Source organism: Mastigoproctus giganteus, chromosome 11 (genome assembly GCF_048544385.1).
Source record: "Mastigoproctus giganteus isolate SK-2022 chromosome 11, ASM4854438v1, whole genome shotgun sequence".
In the NCBI taxonomy this organism is placed as follows: Eukaryota; Metazoa; Arthropoda; class Arachnida; order Uropygi; family Thelyphonidae; genus Mastigoproctus; species Mastigoproctus giganteus.
Window position 1 is genome coordinate 93,036,977 of NC_143585.1, and position 19,672 is coordinate 93,056,648.

At 37.2% G+C, this 19,672-nt stretch overlaps 1 protein-coding gene across 1 annotated transcript in view; it reads left to right on the forward strand.

The window, feature by feature from the left end:
- The window catches only part of LOC150078263 (cytosol aminopeptidase-like), a 223,157-nt gene that overhangs the window by 83,211 nt on the left and 120,274 nt on the right, over positions 1 to 19,672 (forward strand). The window lies entirely within an intron of this gene.

Consider the following 19,672-nt stretch of genomic DNA (forward strand, 5'->3'; position numbering starts at 1 on the left):
GTAGTAATAGTATTCACCATATAGTGCAAGTGCCACAGGCTTTTGCTGCACTGGCAAAAAAAAAACAAAAAAACAAGTAGATAAGAAAACACAAATTATATGATTTGCTCCTCCCACAGGTAACTATCCAGTTGACCTTTGAATTTATTCAAACTGTCAACCTCAACTACCTGTGAGGGCAACTTGTTCCAGCAATCAGTGACTCGCTGGCTAAAAGAACTCTTTCTACAATCTAATCTTGAGCCCTGTAATTTGAATTTATGATCCCTACTTCTGGAATTCTTTGTAACAGTGAGAATTCTACCTTCATTCATTTTACTAATCTCTCTCAGAGCCTTGTAAACCTCAAACAGGTTTGAGGTTTACAACGTTGTCAAGCTCTGTAGCCCACAGTCTTTCAGAGTCTTTCCTCATACGGTCGTCCTTCTGTCGAACTCACCATTCGAGTTGCCCGTCTTTGGACCCTTTCAATAGGCTCAATGTCTTTTTTCAGATGAGGTCTCCATATTGAACACAGTATTCCAAATGTGGTCTTACAATTGCCTTATACAGTGGGATTATGACGTCACTATCTGTACAGGATAATGTTTGATAAATCATCAATAGGACACCATGGGCTCTCCTGGCTGTCTTTTACACTGTTAGGAAAACTTCATATCTGCCTGTATTGTAACATGCAGATCCCTTTCCTTCTCCAATGTTTTTAATTCAATCCCACCAAGTGTATAATTTATTTGCGAGTTGCTGTTACACTAAGTGTTAGACCTTGCACTTAGCAGCATTAAAACATAGCTACCACCCTTCAGACAATCTTTGAAGTCTGTTTGGGTCATCCTGAAAGAGTGCTGCATGGCATTGATCATTAACGTCAGTGTTCATTATCGTCTCTGCCAATCTTTACGTCAGTAATAAATGATTATAATTATAGCTAGGTTACTACTCAGGATTTCTAAGAGGTACAAACTAAAGGTTATAATGATATATGCACCAACATCAAGCCATGATGATGATGAAGCCATCGAAGAAATGTACACCGAAATTGGGAGACTTCTAGATGAACAGAAAACTCACTACACCATCATTATGGGGGACTTCAATGCTACGGTTGGAAAGAGACAAACCAGCACAGAAATGGAAAACAATAGGAAATTTTGGAATTGGTGAAAGAAATGAAAGATGTGCAATTTTCAGAATCTTGAGGTATGTCACTAATGAAACTTTTTTCAAGAGAAGGGTGAACAGAAAGTCGACATGAAAAAGTCCAAATCGATTAACAACTAATGAAATTGACTTCATCACTAACAGAAGACATGTTGTGAATGATGTTACCATCCTGAACAAGGTAAATGTTGGAAGTGATCACAGAATGGTAAGATACACACTTGATATAGATGTAATAAAAGAAAGGAAAAAAACTGACTCTAGTAAATAATATGAAGGTCTTCGAGATAACAGAAAATGAGAAAAAGCAGTATCTACTGGAACTTAGGAACAAGTTTGAGCTTCTGCAAACCTTTCGGGATCAAGATATCAATGAGGAATACAACAACTTTCTGAAAGTGATAAAGCCATGAAACCTATAGGTACAAATCCAAAGAAAAAAAAATTAGTCAAGAAACACTTGTCACAATGAACCGAAGACGACAAATGAAGAGCAAGGTAATCACTGACAAGAACGAAATTGAGTATACTGAGTTATGCAAAGCCATTAGAAAGAGACTCAGAGAGGACACAAGAAAAGTAGAACAAGCATTAAGAGAAAACAAAGGACTTAAATCAGTAGTCATGAGCAGTAATACAGAAAGACAAATGATACTGAATGTGAAGAATAGTGATGATGTTCTTATAAATAGCAGGGAAGGCATAATTCAAATAGTTTTTGAATTATGCCTTCAAATAATTATATTGAATTAATTTCAAATAATTATACAAGGAGCGGGGGAATGATGCCAGCAGTGGGGTAGATGGATCACAAATTAGCATCACATATGACATGCCCAATATACTTTCTGATGAGATAGACATGCATTGAAGAAAATAAAGAATCTAAAAGCTCCAGGTGAAGATTAAGTTACTATCAAGTTGTTAAAATTGGGAGGAAAAGATATGACACAGAAACTGGCAAGACTCTTCACAAAATACATTAGGAAAGACATGACCCCTAAGGAGTGGGATAATGTAATTATAATTTTGCTGCATAAGAAAGGAGACAAATCAGAAATTGGAAATTATAGACCAAAAAATTATATGTCCCTTGTCTACACGTTGTTCACAAAGATCATCACTAACAGGTTAGAAAGAATACTGGATGAGAATCAACTGAAAGAGCAAACTGACTTTAGTACAGGATTCTCGACTATGGATCACCTTTACGTAATATCACAGATAATGGAGAAAGCAAATTAATATAAACACCATTATGCTTGGCATTTTTGGATTATGAAAAGGCATCCGACTCCATACAATTTAAGGCAATGTTTCAGGCAATGGAAAGACATGGCATAGACACCCCATACATTATGATTTTGAAGAAAATATATGAGAATGCTACCTCCTTTATTAGACTATACAAAGAAAGTGGCAAATTTAAAATTGAGAAAGGAGTTCTACAAGGAGACACAATGTCTCCAAAGTTGTTTATTGCTGTCCTTGAGGAATCTTTCATAAGATTGGACTGGTCACAGAAAAGAGTCAATGTGAATGGAAAGTACCGAAATCATTTACGATTTGCAGATAACATTGTGATCATAAGTCATGATTCCGAAGAATTAGAGAAAACCTTAACCAGTTATGCAGAATTAGGATTTTGGACTAAAGATGAATATGCCAAAAACAAAAGTAATGATAAACAAGTATGCCATAGAAAGAGATGGTATAATCGTTGAAGGAGTAGAAATTGAAAAGAAATAGTAGAAATATGAAATTGAATTCACATACTTATCTTGGACAAGTCATTAGCTGTAACATTGATAAATTAGGCTCCTTGAGGGTGTCATAAATTCTCTCTTTTTATTGAATAAAAAGAGAGAATAGCTTGGAATAAAAAGAGAGAATATTCCAAGCTATGCTTGCTACTTGGAAGTCTAAAATGCTGATGGAACTGATATTTGGGTGACACTCAAGCCAAGTGGACCTAATTTTGGTGAAGTCCAGTTGGTCTGTGACAGCAAAATCCTCTGCTTGCACCTTCACAATGGCAGCACTGTTAGTAACACTGGGTACAACCCCCATATGCAAGTCCTGAAATACGCAACCAAACACACTGCGAGTGACCACCCAGGTTCGAATTAACGTAAGTAGGGGGTGCCACTCCTCTGCGTTACCCACAATACTAGGTGGTAGATGACTCATCAACCGGTGCAATACCACCGCTTTTCTTATTGGAGGCTTGAAGTCGTGGAACCCATATTACCAAAACTTTGCTCTGGAGCAAAGCTTTGGTAAACCCTCCCAATCTCTTCCATCATGCATTTTTTTTAATGATATCTTTTGAGGTTATGATTGACATTAGCATTAATAGAGGCACATGATGTAAGAAGGCATCATGTGCCTCTATTAATACAGCTGATTCTTATGCTTAGCTCTATTAATTTTTTTTGGCTGATGCTGTATAAGCATCAGCCAAAAAAAAAAAAAAAAAAAAAAAAAACCCCCTTCCCATTTCACTAATCTGTTCATTCCAAATGCTTGTCTAGTTCCACCTTTAATTTATTTAAGCTATCAACTTCCACAACAACAGATGTAAGTTTGTTCCAGCAATCAACTACCTACTGGCTAAAGGCAAACTTCCACACAATCTATTCTACAGCTGTTTCCTCAGTTTGAATCTATGCCCCCTCAGGTTTGTAGTCTGAGAAAGAGGAAGAATTCCATTAGCATTGAGCCTGCTCAATCCATTCAAGGCCTTATACACCTCAATCAGATCGCCTCGCAGGTGCCTAGTTTCCAGAAGCTGCAATTTGCAGAACTTAAGCCTTTCTTTCTAAGAGCACCCCCTTTGTTCCCTTCACCAGTCTAGTTGCTCTTCTCTGTACTCATTCTAGCAACTCTACATCCTTCCTAAAATAAGGCTTCCAGACCTGTACGCAGTACTCAAGGTGTGGCCTGACCATTACCTTGTATGGGGGGGGAGGTAATCACCTCCTTATCCCTGTTTGCAAAATTCCTGTATATCATTGACAAGACCCCATGACCTACTCTGGCAGCCTGTCTGCACTGATCAGAAAATTTCATATCTGACTGCACAATTACCCCCAGGTCTCTTTCATTTTCTGCTACCCTGAGTGTAACACCACCCAATTGGTACATTTCTCTGGGGTTACTGCTACCCCTATGCAGTACTTTGCATTTGTCAATGTTAAACTTCAGTTGCCACTTCTCAGCCCATTTTAAGAAAATATTGCAGAAGGTGGATGCTGAAATTAATGACTGTGGAACCGGCTGGTCAAATAGAGCAGAAAAAGATAGCATGGGACAGTAACAGAGCAGTGAGAAGTATTGAAGCCTACAACATGTAAAAGTTGAACTGTAATAGTACCACAAATACGTCAGGAGAACCAAGGCTGCTTGTGAGAAAGCATTGGCTAAGAGAGCAAAGAATGAGAACAAGGAATTTTTCATGTGTTTGAATACAACAAAGAAGAAAGCTAATCAGATCAGACCTTTGTGCACTTGGTGTGGGAAAGTTTTAGATAACCCAGCTAATGTTGCAGATGGATTGAATAGGTGCTTTGCATTGGTCTTTGCTGGCAAAAGACCCTTTGTACTGAGAAGAGACTGAGACATGTAAAATTAGTGATGTCATAATTACAGATGATTGTTTATAAGAAAAACTCTTGAGCATAAAGGCAAGCTTCCGCAGTTGATGGCCTGTATTCTGTAGTTTTGAGGGAAAGTGCGAGGGAGTGTATTGAACCATTGAGGTTAATTGTGAGGACATCTTTAGACTCAAGGTAGATTCCTCTGGATTGGAGAAGTCCCCAAGTAAATAAAAGTGGTTCTAAGAGTGAAGTTAGTAGCTACAGACTGCTTAGTATGACTACAGTGGTGGGAAAAATCTTAGAGGCAATGATTAAGAGTGCAATCCAGGGACATTTAGATAGATATGGTATTCTGAAGGACATACAACATGACTTTGTTAAAGGTAAATCATGCTTACCTAATTTAGTAGGCTATTTTGACACAGTTACTAATGAGCTGGATTTAGGGAACAGTTTCAACATAGGATTGTAGCAAAGCATTTGACTCAGTCCCTCACTATATAAGCTTGAACAGGTTGGGATTACTGGTTAGATTTGTAAGATTCTAAGATGTATTGCTGGGTGACTACATGCAGAAGGCAGAGGGTTGTGATTAATGAATATTCTTCAGATTGGTGCAACGTCAGGAGTGGGGCTCCCTCAAGGATTGGTTCTTGGAACACTGTTGTTTCTCATTTTCATAAATGACATTGACAAAGGGATAGAAGGCATAATGTCAAAATTTGTAGATTGCGTAAAGATTGCAGAGTCATTAATGATCAGAGCCAAGCAGCACTCCAAGATGACTTGAACAGACTTCAGAGGTGGTCAGAGAAGTGGCAGCTACGTTTTAATGCTGCTAAATGCAAGGTCTTACATTTGGGGAATAGCAACCCACAAATAAATTATACACTTAGTGGGTTTTAATTAAAAACAGTGGAGGAGGAAAGGAATCTGGGAATTACAATATGGGCTGATATAATTTTTTTCCCTAAACAGTGTAAACAGGCAGCCAAGGAAATACAATGGTGTCCTATCAGTGATGTATTGAATGTTATCCTGTAGAGATAGGAGGTCATAATTCCACTGTATAAGGAAACTGTAAGACCACATTTGAAATACTGTGTTCAGGTATGGAAAACTCATTTGAAAAAAGACATTGAGCTTCTTGAAAGGGTCCAAAGATGGGCAACTCGAATGGTGAGATTGGCAGAAGGATGATCATATGAAGAAAGACTCCGATTATGTGGACTACAGAGCTTGGCAATCAGGCACCCCAGAGGTGATCTTATTTGCTATACCCTCTGAGAGGGATTAGGAAAATGAATGTACATGGAATTCTTACTGCTATAAAGAATTCCAGAACTAGGGGTTATAAATTTAAATTGAAGAGATTGAGGTTTTGATTAGATTGTAGGAAGTTTTCATTTAGCAGCGAGTCGTTGACTGCTGAAACAAGTTGCCCTCACAGGTAGTTGAGGCTGATGGTTTGAATAAATTCAAAGATCAATTGGATAGCTACCTGTGTGAGGAGGGTAGCATATAATTTGCATTTTCTTATCTATTTGGTTCTTTTTTCTTTTTTTTTGCCAGTGCAGCCTGTGGCTTCCTTGCACTATATGGTGAATACTATATCTCTACAGCATCACTACCAGCTGGGTCTGTGTTTAAGGCCAGTTGGAGCTGTGAACATCAGAATCAACAAGAAAATTACCTTAATGTTAGGAAAGTTAAATAGGAGAAAGTTGAGTTTCAAATAGAAGAAGTCAAAAATGTTCTCAGTGAGATGTAGGGTTGTGAGAATGATAGTGGCAATACATGAGTTTGACAGAATGGGATAAAGCGATTTTAAGTAAGAGAAAATCATCTCAATTATAGAGTTAAAGTACTCGATAATTGAGATTCTGTCAGAAAACCATGTGGAGCCTTGGTAGGTTGTAAGTGGAAATATACGTAACTGAGATTTGAACTGAAAACCCACATGTATTTGTGCAATGAATGTGGAAGTGTTTGAGAAGTTTAGATCTTTTCACATATAAGTCTGTTCTGTTTGTTTGACTTCATGCTTCATTGAGTAGATTTAAAAGTAGAGCAGGGAAAGGAATGAATTAATTAAATTTCCATGCAGAAATGAAATGTCTACGCAGCAAGAATATACCTAGATTCTTGACTTAACTGATTTTGACAGTGCCTCTTTCATATACATAACTTGGCCTGCTTCCAATCACTAGCTGCAGATTAGAGGCAATGAGGTTAATTCACTAGCTGATCTGGATACATCCTAGAGAGTTACCAGTAGGTTCAGTCTGGTGCACTGTCTAGAAGCTGGCTCCTGAAACCATTTTCAAGCAGTATCCTTGAAATGTAAGGAATATTGGATCTCACCATGATACTCATCATAACCTCAAAAGCTGTGTGGTGTAGTATATTAAGAGGTGAGGGGCTGCTTTTCTAAATGTGAAAAGCAGCCCCTCACCAAGACTAAATGTGAGCTTAACCACTTCAAGCTTCCAAAGTGGTTTTAATGCACTGGGTGAGAACAGTCATGTACCATTTAATATTGCCTGGTGGGTGACCTAGAGCAGCGATTTTCAACCTTTTTCAACTCATGGCACACTGAGCGAGGTGCTAAAATTGTCAAGGCACACCATCAGGAGAGATTTTATCATTAAAAAAAAAACCGCGTATTAAGATTGTGTGTAAAAGTTCAATAGCTAAAATTCTAATCATCGTGTTATTTTTTAAAATAATATTGATCTGGATTTCAAAAGATTTATTTTTAAAATTTATGTTCATATTTATTATTATTCCAGTTATTGAAATAAGATATAGTTGAAAAAGATGCTATTTATAAAAAAAAAAAAATGATTAAAATGATTAAAATATTATTTATACAGGGTGTCTCAAAAATATTGGTACAAACATTTAGGGGAGGTAGGTAACATCTAAAGGAATGTGAATCACATAGGAACCCATAACTGGAAACGTCACCGTAAGTCAGTAGACGGTGCGGTATTCGCCGCACGAAGAGCATTCATTGATATACGAACTGTGAGCTGGCAGACATGCACCTAGCGTATGGATTAGCAGAGGGCAATGGACGAGCCGCTCAATGAATTTATGGGGAACGCTTCCCAGACAGACATGTACCGGACCACCGTTTGTTTGCACGAGTGCAATTATGAGTCATTTAGAGGTAACAGGAGTAGTGCGGGCAGACCATGTTCGACGCGAACTATTCTGCCATGGAAGAAAGTGTGTTGGATGCCATCCAGAATAATCCTACTACCAGCACACGTGCCGTTGCCTCTGCCTTAGGAGTGTCTCGTTGCAGTGTACAGTGTGTCTGGCCTGACGATTCCTTACACCCCTTTCATCTCCAAAGGGTTCAGTTACTGCTCCCCCAAGATCATCCTGCACGTGTGGCTTTTGCACAGTGGGTTCTCCAAGAAAGTGTTCAAGACTTGAATTTTCCAGCTTATGTTTTGTTCACGGATGAGGCTTATTTCACTCAGGAAGGCTTATTGAATCAACACAATGCTCATGTGTGGGCTCACGACAACCCACACAGTGTGCGGCACAACATCGCTTCGCAATAAATGTATGGGCAGGTATGGTCGGTGACTGCTTAGTCGGCCCATACCTCTTACCATCCCGCATGAACTCCGCTAAATATCGGATCTTTCTTGAACATGCTCATGTGTGGGCTCACGACAACCCACACGGTGTGCGCCCCCATGCGGCACAACATCCATCACTTCAAAATAAATGTGTGGGCAGGTATGGTCGGTGACTTAGTCGGCCCATACCTGTTACCATCCCGCATGAACTCTGCTAAATATTGGATCTTTCTTGAACAAGTTCTACCAGGGTTACTTGATGATGTTCCAGCAAATGTGAGATGCAACATTTGGTTTCAACATGACGGGGTGCCTGCCCATTATGGAATGGTGTGTTCGTGACCATTTAAACAGGCGTTTTGGGCATTGATGGATTGGCCGTGGTGGACCCGTTGCCTGGCCCCCACACTCATTGATTTATCGAGCCTTGATTTCTTTCTGTGGGGGCCCTCAAATCTATCGTGTATGAATCAGCTGTGGAGATGGAAATGGATCTCGTGGCGAGACTCGTCTGCGCTGCTACTACTGTCAAAGAAACTCCAAGTGTGTTCGATCGTGTCCGCCAATCCATGCTGCATCGGTGTCACGCATGCATCACGTCTCATGGTGGAACCTTCAAGCATCTGTTGTAACATCATGAAATGCATCCACCTCGTACTCCATTGTTAATATTATGTCAAATAAATGTTTGCCACTAATTACTGTCTTGTGTTATTTCTGCTTCTTGTGCCTCTGCTACTACTTTCCCGTGACGTTTCCGGTTATGGGTTCCTATGCGATTCACATTCCTGTAGATGTTACCTACCTCCCCTAAACGTTTTTACCAGTATTTTTGAGACACCCTGTATAACAGTATCAGTGGGAAACCTGTGCTTGGTGATGGGAAACCTGTGCAGTGACAAACTTTGTCTCATGATGTCTTGCTGAGGGTATGTACATCAACCATCTGACCTTGGACAAGGTCAGATGGCTGATAAGCATACCCTCAAGTCCTTCTCCAATCTTTGAAGCTACGACCTGTTCTTGCTCTTCATCGTGTTCATAGCAGAAAAGCCAGCCTCACACAGATACGATGTGGAGAAAGGAAGGAGTGCTTCAATTGACTCCTTTGTGATAATGGGGTACTCCTGTTGGAGAGACAACCAGAATGAGGGCAAATCTGTTGATGAGTGCTTTAGTTTCAGTCCTCTGTCATTCTTATTTCTGTCAGCTCATCATCTTCTGCAACAGTTAATTCTGCTGATTCCAATGCACTTAATACAAACGGATCTCTTACCCAGTCCAAGGAAGATATATCAAGTGACGGGAAATACTTTTCAATGTTTTTACTCAGCAGTGACAAACTTTGTAGAATTAAATCGACAAGATTTTTGTCCAGTCTGCAAATTTTTATCTGCTCAAACATTTCAACTTTGTTCTCTTTTTTGAATCCCCACAATTTAAATTTTTCCTTAAAAGAGTTAATTTTGTCAGTACAAATAAGAATCTTTTCATTATTTCCTGCATACTCTTGTTAAGAGTGTTCAAGGCCTGGGAAATGTTAGCTAGGAAAGCAACTTTATTGAACCAGGTCTCATCACTGAGCAGGTCATTCATTCAGAAACACCTTCAGCACATCCACCTCCTAAGCCGTAGCTTATATGTGGATAATGCTACTTCAGTATTATTCTATTGCCATAATTAAAACATTATTATTATTTTATAAACATCAACTATTAAAAATACAAAACCCAATTCAACTTAAAGAGAGCACTATACCTCTTAGCCATAGCTAAGAAGGATATAGTATTGGTTACCTCAGTCCCACTTATCCTAATATGTTACTGTCCCCAGCCACGGGGAGGCAGGTACTACTATCTAGCCGTAATCTGGCAAAAAAATCGGCTTGTTTAATGTTAGCTATCACTTGTGACTCGACGTCTTCAGACATGTCTTGTATATGTCGGCTAATAGTGTTATCGGACATAGGGATTTTCAAAATCTCTTTTTCATATTTCTCGCCAAACATAATATTTACAATTTTACAATATGCTGGTAAAATTACTGACTCAGCAATTGTATGTGATTTCATCTTTTTTGCCACAATTTAAACAACTGCATAGCTTGCTTCTTGAGCTTTGTCAGAAATAGTTGTGATTTTGATCCATTGTTTAGCCTGGCATGTTTGATCAGCTATAAGCCTTTTAAAATATTTAATTGGTTTCTCGCATAAATGTGAGTGTTTTTTGTGAAAGTGTCTTTTCAGCTTGCTTGGAACCATAGCTTGGTTTGCCAGTTTCTCACCACAAACAACACACTTAGGACGTGGCTGCTCTTCTCCAGATGAAAAGAATCCAAAAGACAAATAGTCTTAATTATACTGGCACACGACAGTTTTAGAACTAATACTAACTGCGCTATGTGTTATTCTACTAGAACTAGTGCCAGCTACACTTGATTCATTGTCATCATCTAACTTACGTTTTTTAATTAGAAATCTGCCCATGTCTAATAAGCCCTAATAAAAATAAAAATCAACAAAATTCAGAAATAACAAAATAATTAAAATGAAATAAAAATAAACAAAAATGCATTAGTGCAAACTCACACGGAATAACACACCCGATGCGAACAGCTGACTGAAGACTGACACTGGTGGCTTGACAATGGTGAAAGGTGGGGTGGTAAAAGTACATTGCAGAGTTATTTTGGATTTGGAACAACAAGGACGGAAGTTCTTGGAATTTTACTATAATTATTTTTTTTTTTTATTAAACTGTTATTGTTTTCATTTTTATTGGCCTTTCAAGAAAAATATACAGTAGTTCTAAAATTTACCTCAACGATTTTTTTTTATTCTCCAATTTTTTTCTCGCTTCTTTTCTACCTTCCCCCAAACTCCACAGCACATCTGTAGACCCTTTGTGGCACACCAATGTGCCGCAGCACACTGGTTTAAAATTGCTGATTAGAGGGTTGTCCATTCCTCTGTGTGATATGCATGCTGTAAGGTGATGCTGCTTATGTTGGTTCGCACCTGGGTTACCTTGCAATATACTAGGTGCAGTGTTTCTGACCTTGTGCATGGGTATATACCCTAGGTTAATTTAGTGGTGTCCAAAGCCATTTTTCTTATGTAACATTGAGAAAACTCAGTTTGCTGCCTAGTGTACCAATCTCATATTTTGGAGGCACCTTCACCATGAGTTAGCATTAGCATTAGCAAAGGCACATGATGCAAGAAAGCAAGCTTATATAGCATCAGACAAAAAAAAAAAAAAAAAAATCCTTATTTCACCCATCCACTCGCTCCAAATGTTTGTCAAGTTCTGCCTTGAATCTATTTAAGCTATCAACTTCTACAACGACAAATGGAAGTTTGTTCCAGCAAACAACCACCCGCTGGCCAAAGGCAAACTTCCACACATCTGTTTGTTTGTTGTTTGTTATTTGGTTTTTAGGAGCATTAGCAACTAAGGCCATGTTGCTCCATGATATGCGGTGGTCATTCCCTGACCTTACTGCATCCTCCTTTTTTTGGTGGTGACGGGCTTTAACCCAGGTCTAATCAAGAAGCGTGTGCTATGTACTGCTACTGCTCCTTCCCACCTGGCTACGGAGGCGCCTTCCGCACATCTATCCTAAAACCGTCTTTTCTCAATTTGAATTTATGCCCTCTCAGGCGATTATTCTGAGCAAGTGGAAGAATCCCATCCGCATTGAGCATGCTCAAACCATTCAAAGCTTTATACACCTCAATCAGATCACCTTGCAGGTGCCTAGTCTCCAGACAACACTGTAATTTGCAAAACTTAAGCCTTTCTTCGTAAGAGCAACCCTTTGTTCCAGTCACTAATCTTATTGCCCTTCTCTGTAGTCGTTCCAACAGCTCTACATCCTTCTTAAAATGAGGCCCCCAGACCTGTATACAGTACTCAAGGTGTGGTCTGACCATTGCCTTATACAAGGGGATAATCACCTGCTTATCCCTGCTAGAAAAATTCCTGTATATCATTGACAAGACACCATGAGCTACTCTAGCAGACTGTCTGCACTGCTCAGAAAACTTCATTGCCTGCACAATAACCCTTCCCCCCAGGTCCTTTTCATTCTCTACCACTATTAGTGTGGTACCACAGAGTTGATACGTTACTCTGGGATTACTGCTTCCCATATGTAGTACTTTACATTTGTCAATGTTAAACTTCATTTGCCACCTCTCAGCCCATCTACTCAACTTTTCTAGATCCTGTTGCAGCAGTGTACTGTCATTAGTGTTATTAACAACCATGCCAACCTTTGTATCGTCTGCAAACTTGGACATTAAGCCTGATATACCATCATTATCAATATCATTTATAAATACAGAAATCAACAATGGACCCAACACTGAACCCTGAGGGACTCCATGAACAGCAGTATCCATTGATTATTACTCTCTGTCTTCTCCCACTCAACCATCCCTTTATCCAAAGCAGCAATTTGTCTCCAATGCCACACTGCTCCAATTTGTGCAGCAGTCTTCCATGTGCAACAGTATCAAAGGCTTTTCTAAGATCCAAATATATGATATCAAAGTTATTCTTTGCATCCAGTTCCTTTGTGATTACATTATAGTATCCAATCAAATTTGTCATACAAGACTTCCCCTTAACAAACTCATGCTGTGTCCGAGTTATAACTGAAGTCTTGTTTAGATGATCCTGCAATGCTTCTTTAACCAGTGCCTCCATTAATTTCCCTGGAACAGAAGTTAAACTAACAGGTCTATAATTACTTGTGTTGCCCTTTGATCCTCCTTTGTGGATTGGGGTCACATTTGCACATATCCAGTCCATGGGCACCCCCCCTGAATCCAGGGAAGCTCTCATAATTATGGCTGAGGGTTTGCTTACTTCCTTTGCTGCCTCCTTTTATATAACTGGATAGATTCCATTCACCCCAGGTGCCTTTCTTTAACAATTTCTCCTCCACTTTACCCCCAGTTATTACAAGATTATCTAGTTTACTGCCAGAGTTGAATACACCTCTGGCATTCCCCTCCCTGAATAACTCCTCATGTGAATGTCGATGCAAAATATTTATTTAGTTTGTTAGCTACCTGAGCAGGATCATCAACAGTTGAACCATCGATATCAAGTGGACCAATCTGACTCATCCCCTTCCTTCTAGAGTTTACATAAGCAAAGAACTCTTCACTGTTTTTCTTTGCATCCCTTGCCAAAGATTTCTTGTAATCTGCCTTCGCCTGCCTAACCTCCTTTGTAACTTGGTAACTGACCAGCTTATATCTATCATAGGCTTCTGTGTCATGTGTTAATTTATATGTATCCCATGCATTTTTCTTCTCTGTCACATATCTAATTAGTTCATCTGACATCTATTTAGGCCTAAATCTTGAACAATATTTCTTTGTTGGTATTAAAAGCCTAGAAGCTTCCAAGATTAATTATTTGAATGCTTCCCATTTTGAATTTTCTGTTGGTAACATCATAAGTTGGTTCCACCGTACAGAATTTAAATACTGTCTCAGACCACCATAGTCACTTTATGAAAGCAAAAACCCTTCCCTTTACCCTTGATGATAGTTACCTCTTTGAGTAAATCTCACTTCAGCACACTGTGATCACTGCCACACTTTATCTGCAGATTCTTAATGCATGAAGAATCACTACTGATAATCAGATCAGAGTTGCCTTGGTATTGCACTTTAAATAAAATTCACTGCTCCAGTGGAGAAGTATATTACCATTTTATTTAAAATGTTGCATTACTACTTAGATGAAACTGAGTTTGCTCAATGCTAATTAAAAAAAATGGCTTTGGCCACCATTTACAGTAATGTTTCTTAGCACTCATAGCAGTGGCTTTCTCTAGTCGCTTAATACACACAAGATTTTTAACAGTCCCAGCACCTAGAAGGTGCAAAATGGATTTGGTTGTAACAGAATGCCCAGACTGCTGAATTTTCATCCACTTGGTTTAGAGGTAGGACCAGAATATCAATTCCACGAGTGTTTTAGACTCCAAAGCAATAGCCCTAGCTGTCACATCTAGAAATTCTGTGACAAGCCTCAGGAACCAAGTTTTCTAGTTTTAAGTTCAAAAACCTGAGAGTTTTGCATATACTAATTCCTTTACACAACCTGTTCGTTTACCTACCAAAATATCAGACAATCCTACTCACACATGAACACAATTGATCCTTTCCTCACCAACAGTCCTTCACAAAGTATACAGTTAACATTTGTGGTTCTCTAGGTACTTTTCAGATCATAACTTGGTGATGGTCTATTTTCCATTGGGGCCAGGGGTGTAGCTACTGTATAGCAAAAGTAGGCAAAGACTAGGGCCCCTACTTCACCAGGGCCCATAAACAGATGCAAGTAGGGGGCCACCCCTACTCTGCTAGGGCCTATAAACAGATGCAACATGTAATGAAAATATTTTTCTCACTGAGCTCTTCAACAATGTGATACATCTAGAATAAGGAAGGAATTCTTTTTATATCTTGTCACCAAAGCATAACAAACTCAGGCGGTGGCAGTCTTTATTTCGCTTTTACAAATGCAACTTCGTATAGTGATCAGATACCTGTTCGGTTACTGTATGTGTATGCGTCATATTGTATGGTGTTCAGGATTCCCCAACTTAACAGGACGGGGTGGATAGGCCCCACGTATATGAACATTTAGCCATATACAATGATCAGAAGTTGTTAGTTGATTAATTTCAATTTAAGTTTCTTCAAGTTCAAATCATTATCAAAACAGCAATTGACATACAAAAATGTATTTGTTTATTATTGCTATTTGTATTTAAAATATAAAGTTTAAAATTAAATTAATAAAATTTTTAGTTAAAAATGGATGAAAAGAAAAAGGGAAAGAGTGGAACCCGAAAAAGAGCAATGAAGAAAGAAAAAGAACAGGCAGTCAATAAATTACATAAATTAGATAATTTCTTTACAAAACACAGTAATGAATTTTGTCCAGAAGTGAATCAGAAAATGTGGAAAAGAATGCTGCTGGTGTAAATATATTTGCAGATCATTTAAATCGAGCAGGGTCATCAAATGAAAACAATTCAGCAATCATAGATATGCCTTTGTCGGAAATTTGTGTTGAATGCACCGCACCATTTATTCCCTCGAGTGATCTTGGAGAATACGTGGACATCAACATTTCCGATGAAACAAAAAGAAACATTATGAGTTTGTTACCTCAGAGACCTAAATTACCATTTCCAAGGGATCCTGAACAACAAAATAGAAGTTTTAGTTATGCGTACTACTATTCTACTTCAATGTATGGTCCAGTTCCTTGTTTGTGGCTGTGCTACTCACGAATTTTAGATGCTACACATTGCCAGCCATGCTGGCAGTTTTTAAATATTAAAAAGTCAGTGGTGTTCCTGACTACGAAATTGGAAATATCTATCTTTTCGGATAAAAATTCACAGTGTTTCTCAACATCATATCAAGGCATATGCTATACATGAAATGTGGCAAAAGACCTTGAGGAAAAAGTAAGATACAGATCCTCGTTTTGGAAAATGATACTAGAACGATTATTTTGGATAATGCTTATGTTGGCTAAAAATTCTTTAGTTTCGTTGTCATTGGGAAGGATTTTCGGAAGATTACAATGGCAATTTTTTATCGCAAGTCCATTTACTTTCCTACTATGATGACATAATGAAACAAATTATTAATAAGTCATCTGGTTCAGTAACTTATTTAAGCCCCACTATCCAAAATGAGTTAATAGAATGTTTAGGTACCAAATTAATAAAAGAATTAACACTCAAAATTAATTCAGCGCACCATTCTATTCACTAATTTTAGATACTATTCAAGATCTCACAAAAAAAAGATCAATTAAGTGTTATTGTACAACATGTTCACGTAATTTGCAGTGAAAATGAAAAATCCAAAGATTTTGAAATTTATGAAACGTTTTTAGGATTCTATGACATGAATGATCATTCGGCAGAAATGATGACGGATAATATAATGAAAATATTACCCAAACTAAATATTCCCATTGAAAAATGTTATGGTCTGGGATATGGTGGGGCTAATGCTGAGTGGGGTGTATAATGGTGTGCAGTCACTCATTAAAAGGATTCAATCAAATGCAGTGTACATTCATTGTGCAAGTCACAATTTAAATTTAGTTATTAATGATAGTGTAAATTGTTGTAATAACGTTTCATCATTTTTCAACATTCTTCATAATTTGTATAATTTTTATTGGAAATAGTACAAAAGGATGGGATGTTCTTTCTAAATTTACTGAGGAATCTGAAGTTAAAATTTATTTATATATTTAAATTAAAAAAACTCAACCCTACTCACTGGTCTGGTAGATTACAATCTCTAACAGCTGTGAAAGTTCATTTTGCAGATTTTATAAAAGCTTTGACAGAAATGAATCTTAAATCAACTAAAAGCAGACCTAGACAAAGTGCTTAGAATAATGAAGCAAATGATTTTATTTTCATTTGTATATTTTTGAATAACGTGATGTGCAAAATTAATTATGCTTCAAAAACTCTACAGAAGCTTGCTATAGACCTTGAAGAATATACTTCTGTATTGGATCGAGTCAGTAAAAATTTACAAAACATTTGAAATTCATACGAACAAATTAAATTCGAATCTGAGCAAATTGCCAAGGATTCAGTGTAGATCCCAAATTTGAATACAAATGACAATGTAGAACTAAAAGACAGTACAGTGAATTAGCTTCAGATTTTTTTGTTTGACAATAGAGATCAGTATTTTAAAATCAGTGTTTTTTACTATGTTTTAGACAAAATTATAACACAAATTAAAAATCATTTCAAAAGTATAAAGTTAGTAAAAAATTATATTGCAATACTAGAACCAAAAAAATTATTACTATGTCAAATGCTGATTGTGAAAATTGTATATTAAGTGAGTGTGAAAATCGTATATTAAGTGAGTGTGAAAATCTCATAAAAAAGTATTCACCTGTACTCTCTACCCAACTGCCGATTCAATATTGTAATTTAATCCACTTATTAAACAAGATTTATCAGCAGACATGTCTATCAGACAATTTTTTTATTTGTTAATTTTAAAATATAGTGCCCTAGAAAGTGACTTTTCAGAAATTTTTACTTTATTTGTTATTTTTTACCCTGCCTGTGTCAGCTGCCTCTGCCGAAAGATTATTTAGTAAATTACGAATAATAAAAGATTATAAAAGAAATGCTATTGATCAAAGTAGACTGTGCAATCTTGCAGTGTTGGCTATTGAGCATAAATATGCCAGTAAAATGAATTTAAAAGATTATTAATGATTTTGCAAATGTAAAAGTGCGAAAAGTAACAGTTTAACTTTTTTTGTAAATTTATTAGGTATAGTATAATTTTTTATGTTTGTCAAATTGTATTTAATAAGTAGTATCATATTGTAATATTAATTTTCATGTTTTTGATGTTTGTCAAGTTATAAAGAAATCGTAAATAAAATACATATTTATTTTATTAAAATAATTCAACAATTTTTTATATAAAATATACCTAATTAAAATTTATTTTAATAAAAATAACGGGCCCAAAATGATTTCTTGCGTAAGGGCCCAAAAAACTTAGCTATGCCACTGAGTGGATCCCTCTCTTCCATGGCGCTTCTCATCCGATGTCATTTGGCATTACGAGAATGTGAAAATGGGATGATCTGTGCAATTTCTATTCCTCATTGCTTTTTTTTTTTTTTTGTTTAAATCTGCTTATCCTAAGTGTCTGTTTAGATTGAGTGAAATTACTCTTGTAGGCCTGAAATTCTTTATTTTTCATTCCACTCTAAAATTTTGTCCTTTATCTACTAAACCCTTGGTTTTGTAAATCTGTAGTTTTAATTTCTGCTTATACTAAAGCTTGCAACAGTTGTGGCGCCTGCGTAGCCAGGTGGGAAGGAGCAGCAGTGCGTAGCACACGCTTCTTGATTAGACCGGGGTTCGAGCCCCGTCACCACCAAATGCGGAGGATGCAGAAAGGTCAGGGAATGACCACTGCTTAATCACGGAGCAATATAGCCTTAGTTGCTAATGCTCCTAAAAACCAAATAACAACAACAGCAACAGTTGCAAAATAATTATTAATCAGTCCAAACTCAATTTTCCCAAACTGTAGTTGAGCCTTCTGGTCTCTGGCCAAAGCAGTTGGTTGCAACTTCTGTCCATCTACCTTTATTCTAACCCTTGTATCAGTGATTTAGCTATACCACCTTCTGCCATACCCAGTGCACCTCACTTAGTATCACCCCTTGGTCTTCTTGTATAGGTGGATGTTGATTGTTAACAAGTATATACTGTATATATTATCTATTGTTTCAATGGCCTGATGCATTGATCATCCTGAAACATACCCATTTATTAGCAAACAGAATCAAGTCTAAAGGTCAGCAGTGGCCTTTCTAATCTAATCTAAGATCAACAGCACACATGATTAGAACAGTTTAATCTGTTATTAACACAAGTTCTATTCAGTTGATTGTACCCTTTTACAATCAGAGTTGAAGGTGAGTATTTATTTAAGAATGAATATTTGAGAATATATAAAAAAACTAACAAGCAACTGTTCTGATTGTGACCATTGTTTTCCCAAATTATTTACACATATTTGGGAATCTAAATTCCATGTTATTCTTACAATAGATTGACAAAAAAAAAATATAACTGAATTAAAGACATGGTATTCAATAAAATTTTAGAGAAAATTTTAGTTCCAGAATTAGCATTAAATTTTCAGAGTTGGTGGAGGGGAATCCAACCATTTTTAGTTACAAAATTAATTTCCCCACTTAACACTACTTTTGGTCACTGCCAGCTATACCTAGTGACTTAAACTTAGTAGAAATACTGTACTCAATATTAGCATTGTAAGTAAATCCTTTTAATAGTAAAAATTCTATTTTCAATGAGTGAAACTGTTTTTCACTCTTCTCAGCAGCATGTGAAATAAGCAATATTAGAGTCATAGGACTAGTGAAAGGATGGTGCTAGTTATTATGGCCACTGTTTCCTTTTTAAATTTCAGCTATTGCAATGTATATGATACTTGTTTGCAGAAAGAAAGAAAGAAATTCCTCTTACCTGTTGGGAATTATTCATCTTGACTCTCATGCTATCCTAACAATTTTGGTTGGCAACCAAATTTCCAAACTTTTCTCTGCAGAGTAACGTTGGTACAAAAAAAAGGAAGCTTACAGAACTGAAAGAAAAGAAGTAGTGTGTTGAATAAAAAATCACTATATGTGGTTTATTGATTGGTTCAGGTATTTCAGCTGAGTCCTATTTGGT